This window comes from Acanthochromis polyacanthus, chromosome 14 (assembly GCF_021347895.1).
Source record: "Acanthochromis polyacanthus isolate Apoly-LR-REF ecotype Palm Island chromosome 14, KAUST_Apoly_ChrSc, whole genome shotgun sequence".
In the NCBI taxonomy this organism is placed as follows: domain Eukaryota; kingdom Metazoa; phylum Chordata; class Actinopteri; family Pomacentridae; genus Acanthochromis; species Acanthochromis polyacanthus.
Genome location: NC_067126.1, coordinates 6,100,224 through 6,107,331, shown reverse-complemented (window position 1 = coordinate 6,107,331; position 7,108 = coordinate 6,100,224).

Here is a 7,108-nt window from a genome sequence, read left to right as displayed (position 1 = left end):
AATGCTATTGAGAGAAAAGACCAGTGATAACATGATGTTACTGCACATAGAGCTGTGAGAGAGCACTTGAGTTTTATGGAAGCAAATAGTGTTTAATAATGTTTTTCGAGCAGCAGTAGGGCTCCTTCATATTCACTAGATGGCAGTCTTGTCTTTCCTTAAACCAGTTTAGCTTTTCCCGTTTGGTATCTGGGTTCTCAGGCCTCCTGCCACCTGCTGCAGATTTCAGCTCATAATAACGTTGGAGAGTGAAGAAGAAACCAGAAGTCAGATACTCCATCATCTCTGCACCGGCGTCCACACAGGGCTTCATTTTAACAGCTCTGGTGGTGAAATCTGATTTATTTCAGGCACTGTTCTTGTTTTAATATTCAGTTTTGGCTGCTGGTTCTTAGGTTAGTTAATTAAATGTATCATATGGTGAAAATTCTTTGTGGTTGTTTTATAAACTTTGAGGTGTAAAATAAAAGCTGTCAAGTATTAGCCTCTCAGCTGTACAACTAAATAAGAATATAACTGTGTGCTATGTGACACCTAATATAACCAATAGTTGTCCAACTAAAACAAATGATTCTATAATTGACAAAAATAAACCAGATTTGCTGCATTTTGAGACAAAAGAAATACAAAAAGGCTCACTTTGAGGACATATTTGATTAATGGGCTAAAAAAAAGAGGCAAAATGTGGGACCTTTATAAGGAAAACTAAATTATCTGGCAAACAGTTTAAAGAGAACTATCTAAAATGTGTGTTTTCTAACAAACACGGCTGTGCACAAAAGTTTAAGGTCACTTATAAATGTCTTTATTTTTGAAAGAAAAGCATTTTTTTCAATGAACATAACATTAAATGAATGATAAATCCAGTGTAGACATTGTTAATGTGGTAAATGACTATTCTAGATGGAAAGGGCTGATTTTTAATGGAATATCTCCATAGAAGTACAGAGGAACATTTCCAGCAACCATCACTCCTGTGTTCTAATGCTACATTGTGTTAACTAATGGTGTTGAAAGGCTCATTGATGATTAGAAAACTCTTGTGCAATCATGTTAGCACATGAATAAAATTGTTAATTTTCATGGAAAACATGAAATTGTCTGAGTGACCCCAAACTTTTGAATGGTAGTGTAAATGTTACAGTTAAAGTCTGGCCCTCTGTGAGGTTTTTTAACAGAATATACACATAGAAACTTCACCGTCTTCTTACAACAAGAATATTATTGGGTTTTTTTTAACCATTGTTAACAGTATTATTATTTGCCTGTAAGGCTAACTAGCACATTTAAGATAAAATTTTATGGTATACTAGCTTGCTGTAGCATTAGCTAACTGATTTTGTGTTAAGGTAATAACATATTGCTATATTAGCTCGCTGTAGCATTAGCTAATAGATTTTGTGTTAAGGTAATAGCGTATTGCTATATTAGCTCGCTGTAGCATTAGCTAACTGATTTTATGTTACAGTAATAACATATTGCTATATTAGCTCGCTGTAGCATTAGCTAACTGATTTTATGTTAAGATAATAACACATTGCTGTATTAGCTCGCTGTAGCATTAGCTAACTGATTTTATGTTAAGGTAATAACATATTGTTGTATTAGCTCGCTGTAGCACTAGCTTACTCAAACTGTTTACAGAGAAATATGCCAAATATGTGTTTTTAACACACATGTTGCACATAAAGTCAGATCAACATCAAAGCTTGAGAATATAGTTAGTTTTATGCATAAGAAGGATGTCTATATTGTTTAACGTTACTTGACATTTAGTTTTATTATTGCACAGCTGTAGTGTAGTCTGGTATGATTTAATTTCCTCTAAATTTGCTAATTTAGGCGTCAGTCTTGTTTACATATTATGCTGATATTCATAAAAGCAACACTATTCTTAATGTGGTCCTTCTTTCCTCAGTTTATCATAATTTTGCTATAACTTTACTATCACTGATATTTAAAATTTAAATTCATGACAAAAATATTGCTAGTGGTTACCTGGGATGCTTAATCTAATGATAATGATATATTTTTATACTGCTGGTGCACATAATTATTATTATAACAGTTAATGATGGTGTTTTCACCCGTTTTTATCTTTTGATTCAATAAACAAGTGCAACATGTGAAAACGGACCGATTATGGTTTCTTGGGAGCAGTGGCTGCAGAATGTGCTGATGTGTTGTTCTACAGCCTGTATTTACGTTACAGCATGATGGACAGCAGATTGTGTTACTGGATGTCGTCTGCACTGCTACAGTCTGTCATCGTATGGTGGGCATGACATTATGTACAGCGGGACACCGTGGGCTGCTACTCTGGATTTGGTGCCGGCGAACGTGATCCGAGCTATAAATGTGTTTGACCCATAGCTGAGATAGAAGCTGCAGGCGGCCACAGGATTCATCTTACTGCAGCGACGCTCGTCCACCCGGCAGTTTACACAGAGTCCTGTAACAACAGAAATGTGTGACAGATACTCTACGCGTCCATTCTATATTCATGCAGTTAAATATGATCCTTTAAGCTGTTATAATGGAAAAAGTACAGTAAAAAAGACATCCAGTGTGGTCCAATACACAAGTCAAACGATGTTATCTGAGCTAGAACTACACTGCTAAATAAATTATGTTAAAATGAAGTTATATTGTAGCTTGTCTGCACATTTGGAGTCATTCTGGATTACATTTGAAGCATTTTGGACTAATTTGTGACTTTACTTGTGCCATTTCAGGTCATTTTGAACAAATTCTGAGTCATTTTGCACATTTTCATACGATGCAATTTGCCTTTATTCATCCCACAGTGGGGAAATTTGCATTAGTACAGCAGCAAAGGGGGTAATGCAAACATTTAAGAGACATCAGTGGAAAAATAAAAAATGATAAAACAAAAATATACATAACTGTTCGTCCATATTGTCCAAATTCTTCAGGATGGAAATAACATTGTTGAACAGATTCTTTTATGATGAATTATGAGTCATTTTGGACAAAGTTTTGAGCATTTAGAACTAATTTGTGTCATTTTTGATACAATTCACATCATTTCAGACACATTTTTAGCCATTTTACAATACAATAATAAAAGAAATACTTTAAATCGTGTCAATTTTATTTAAAAATAAGTATATTTTGGATGTACTTATAAGTATTTTTTATAGTCAACAGCATATTGTGATATTAGCTTGCTGTAGCAATGGTTAAAGCCTAAAATCGAGGCCCAATTTTTCTTTTCTTATTAATGTAATTCTGAATGTTTATATCAGTTCAGCGTTATTTCTGTTGCAGTATATTACAAAATCTTGCATAAAATCAATTTTAAAAATGCCTCTGAGTTGCAGCTGGGTTTGGTTATTATTGCTATGCAGACCAGAATTAGGTCAAAGTCACAAATAAGGTAATTATTAAACCTCCTGGACTTAGTAGCGCTTGTTTGTTCTCTAGTAATATTGAATTCATGATGGTTTCAGGTGATGAAATGATGTAAACATGTCCTCTTTAAGCACATCTGTCACCAAACAAGCAGTAATTAAACTTTCCTTGTACTTTTGCAAATTAAATCTCCAGCTCTGCCTTATAATAGTTGAGAAAACACCAACAATTCCAAACATGATTTCATCTTCATGTTTTCACTTTTAATCCAATTAGCCCACTAGCTCATTAGCTTAGCTTGTGACATCCAGGAACATTTCCCAGCAGCGCGCTCGGCTTCCTCGATGACCTCAGAGGGTCGGCAGAACGAGCCGAGCCGGCAGACAGGCCATCCATCAGCCCGCCAGGCCGCCAGTCATCCAGCGACGTGTTAAATCTGTGTCCAACACTCATGAATGGGTCCGTACCTGCTGTGAGATATGAGGTGATGGATGCAGCTTCAGCTTCGGCAGGGTGGAGGCTGCAGGCAGCGCTGACTGATGAGGTGACGGTGCATGAAGAGGCGGCCAGCAGAACCGCTGAACCGAGCTGAACTGCAGAGCTGAGAGCTATGAATGTTTCTTTTCTCCGAGTCTTCCCTCAGTTTTTTTTTCCGTTTTCTGTCCTCAGACTTTGTACGCTTCGTTCCTTGATGTTTGTTTGTGCGATCGCTCTTTAACTGGCAGTTGAAATCTTTCTTGTTTCACTTTTTCATGGTCAGAAACAACACATGCAACCTTGACGGAGCTTTTGTTTAGCATTACTTCTCTTAATAATAAAATACGAATTATAAGAATGAGAAAACAGATGAAAAGTAGCCACTGTAAGCCACCAAGTAAGTTTATTTATTAAGTTAAAGTGAGTTTTGACCCAGGTAGCAAAGATAAAGACCTTTATTCAAGCAGATGTCACATATTTGGTTGGGCCTGCAAGAAAATCTACCACTTTCTTCACTTTTTCATGATCAGAAATGACAAAAGCATCATTATAAAGCACTTAATGTAGCTTTTCTTTACCATTAATTGTCTAACTAGAATGAAAAAAACTGATGAAAAGTTGCCACTGTGGACGTCTGAGTTTGCTTTTTGTTTTGTTTTATGTCACTTGGTACCAAGAAAAGTATATTTTGTTAGTTTAAGTGAACTCTGAGAATTTGAAATGTGTTCTGCTGTTTTTTAAGTGAATTTGTCATCATGCATCAAAAAATCCTAATTTTCCACGTGAACTGTGATGGTGAAGGTGTAGAAAAACAGCAAAAATAACAAAAGACACCCTTCAGAATTCAACAGATCATGTTCCCAGGGAGGTTCATATCATAGACCACACTTATGGATTGGTCATGTAAAAGATTTTACCGCTTTTTCAGTTTTTCATGGTCAGAAACGACAAAAATATCATTATAAAATTCTTCACTTAGCTTCTGTTTATCATTAGTTCTATTATTAGGAAAATATGAACAATCATAATAAGAAAGGCAGGAGGAGCCAATAGTCAGTAATAGTCAAATTTAATGCACGATCCATGTTGGGGAAAATACAGAACGATAGAAAGGCATTAATACAATAGCATGTTTTAGAAAACAACAGCCCAAAATAAATGCAAAAATCATATTTTCAGGAGGGGCTGTACAGTGGGGTGGTGGTTAGCACTTTAGCCTCGCAGCTAGAAGATCCCTGGTTCACGTCCCGGCCTTCCTGGGATCTTTCTGCATGTTCTCCTTGTGCATGTGTGCGTTTTCTCCAGGTTCTCCGGCTTCCTCCCACAGTCCAAAAACATGCTGAGGTTAACTGGTAACTAACTGATCTGTAGGTGTGAATATGAGTGTGATTGTTTGACTCTGTGACAGACTGTTACCTGTCCAGGTGTCTCCTGCCTTCACCCTGAATCAGTGGGATAGACTCCAGCCCCAATGACCCTAATAAGGATTAGACGGTGTATAGATAACGGATATTTTCAGGAGACTTCACGTCTTATTAAAAGGAGGAAACCTCCATGAACCTACACACGTGGACAAAATTGTTGGTACCCCTCAGTTAAAGAAGGAAAAACCCACAATTCTCACTGAAATCACTTGAAACTCACAAAAGTAACAATAAATAAAAATTGATTGAAAATTAAATAATCAAAATCAGCCATCACTTTTGAATTGTTGATTAACATAATTATTTAAAAAAACAAACTAATGAAATAGGGCTGGACAAAAATGATGGTACCCATAACTTAATATTTTGTTGCACAACCTTTTGAGGCAATCACTGCAATTAAACGATTTCTGTATTTGTCAGTGAGCGTTCTGCAGCTGTCAACAGGTATTTTGGCCCACTCCTCATGAGCAAACAGCTCCAGTTGTCTCAGGTTTGATGGGTGTCTTCTCCAAATGGCATGTTTCAGCTCCTTCCACATATGTTCAATGGGATTCAGATCTGGGCTCATAGAAGGCCACTTTAGAATAGTCCAACGCTTTTCTCTCAGCCATTCTTGGGTGTTTTTGGCTGTGTGTTTTGGATCGTTGTCCTGTTGGAAGACCCATGACCTGCGACTGAGACCAAGCTTTCTGACACTAGGCAGCACATTTCTCTCCAGAATGCCTTGATAGTCTTCAGATTTCATGGTACCTTGCACACTTTCAAGACACCCTGTGCCAGATGCAGCAAAGCAGCCCCAAAACATTACTGAGCCTCCTCCATGTTTCACCGTAGGGACAGTGTTCTTTTCTTCGTATGCTTGGTTTTTGAGTCTATGAACATAGAGTTGATGTGCCTTACCAAAAAGCTCCAGTTTGGTCTCATCTGTCCAAAGGACATTCTCCCAGAAGCTTTGTGGCTTGTCAACATGCATTTTTGCAAATTCCAGTCTGGCTTTTTTATGAGTTTTTTTCAGCAGTGGTGTCCTCCTTGGTCGTCTCCCATGAAGTCCACTTTGGCTCAAACAATGACGAATGGTACGATCTGACACTGATGTACCTTGGCCTTGGAGTTCACCTTTAATTTCTTTGGAGGTTGCTCTGGGCTCTTTGGATACAATTCCAACGATCCGTCTCTTCAATTTGTCATCAATTTTCCTCTTGCGGCCACGTCCAGGGAGGTTGGCTACTGTCCCGTGGGTCTTGAACTTCTGAATAATATGAGCCACTGTTGTCACAGGAACTTCAAGCTGTTTAGAGATGGTCTTATAGCCTTTACCTTTAAGATGTTTGTCTATCATTTTTTTTCGGATGTCCTGGGACAATTCTCTCCTTCGCTTTCTGTTGTCCATGTTCAGTGTGGTACACACCTTTTCACCAAACAGCAGGGTGACTACTTGTCTCCCTTTAAATAGGCAGACTGACTGATTATGAGTTTGGAAACACCTGTGATGTCAATTAAATGACACACCTGAGTTAATCATGTCACTCTGGTCAAATAGTTTTCAATCTTTTATAGAAGTACCATCATTTTTGTCCAGGCCTGTTTCATTAGTTTGTTTTTTTAAATAATTATGTTAATCAACAATTCAAAAGTAATGGCTGTTTTTGATTATTTAATTTTCAATACATTTTTATTTATTGTTACTTTTGTGAGTTTCAAGTGATTTCAGTGAGAATTGTGGGTTTTTCCTTCTTTAACTGAGGGGTACCAACAATTTTGTCCACGTGTGTATGTTGCATGCAGCATCCCTTTACTATAATAATTATCTACAACAACAACAACAAAAT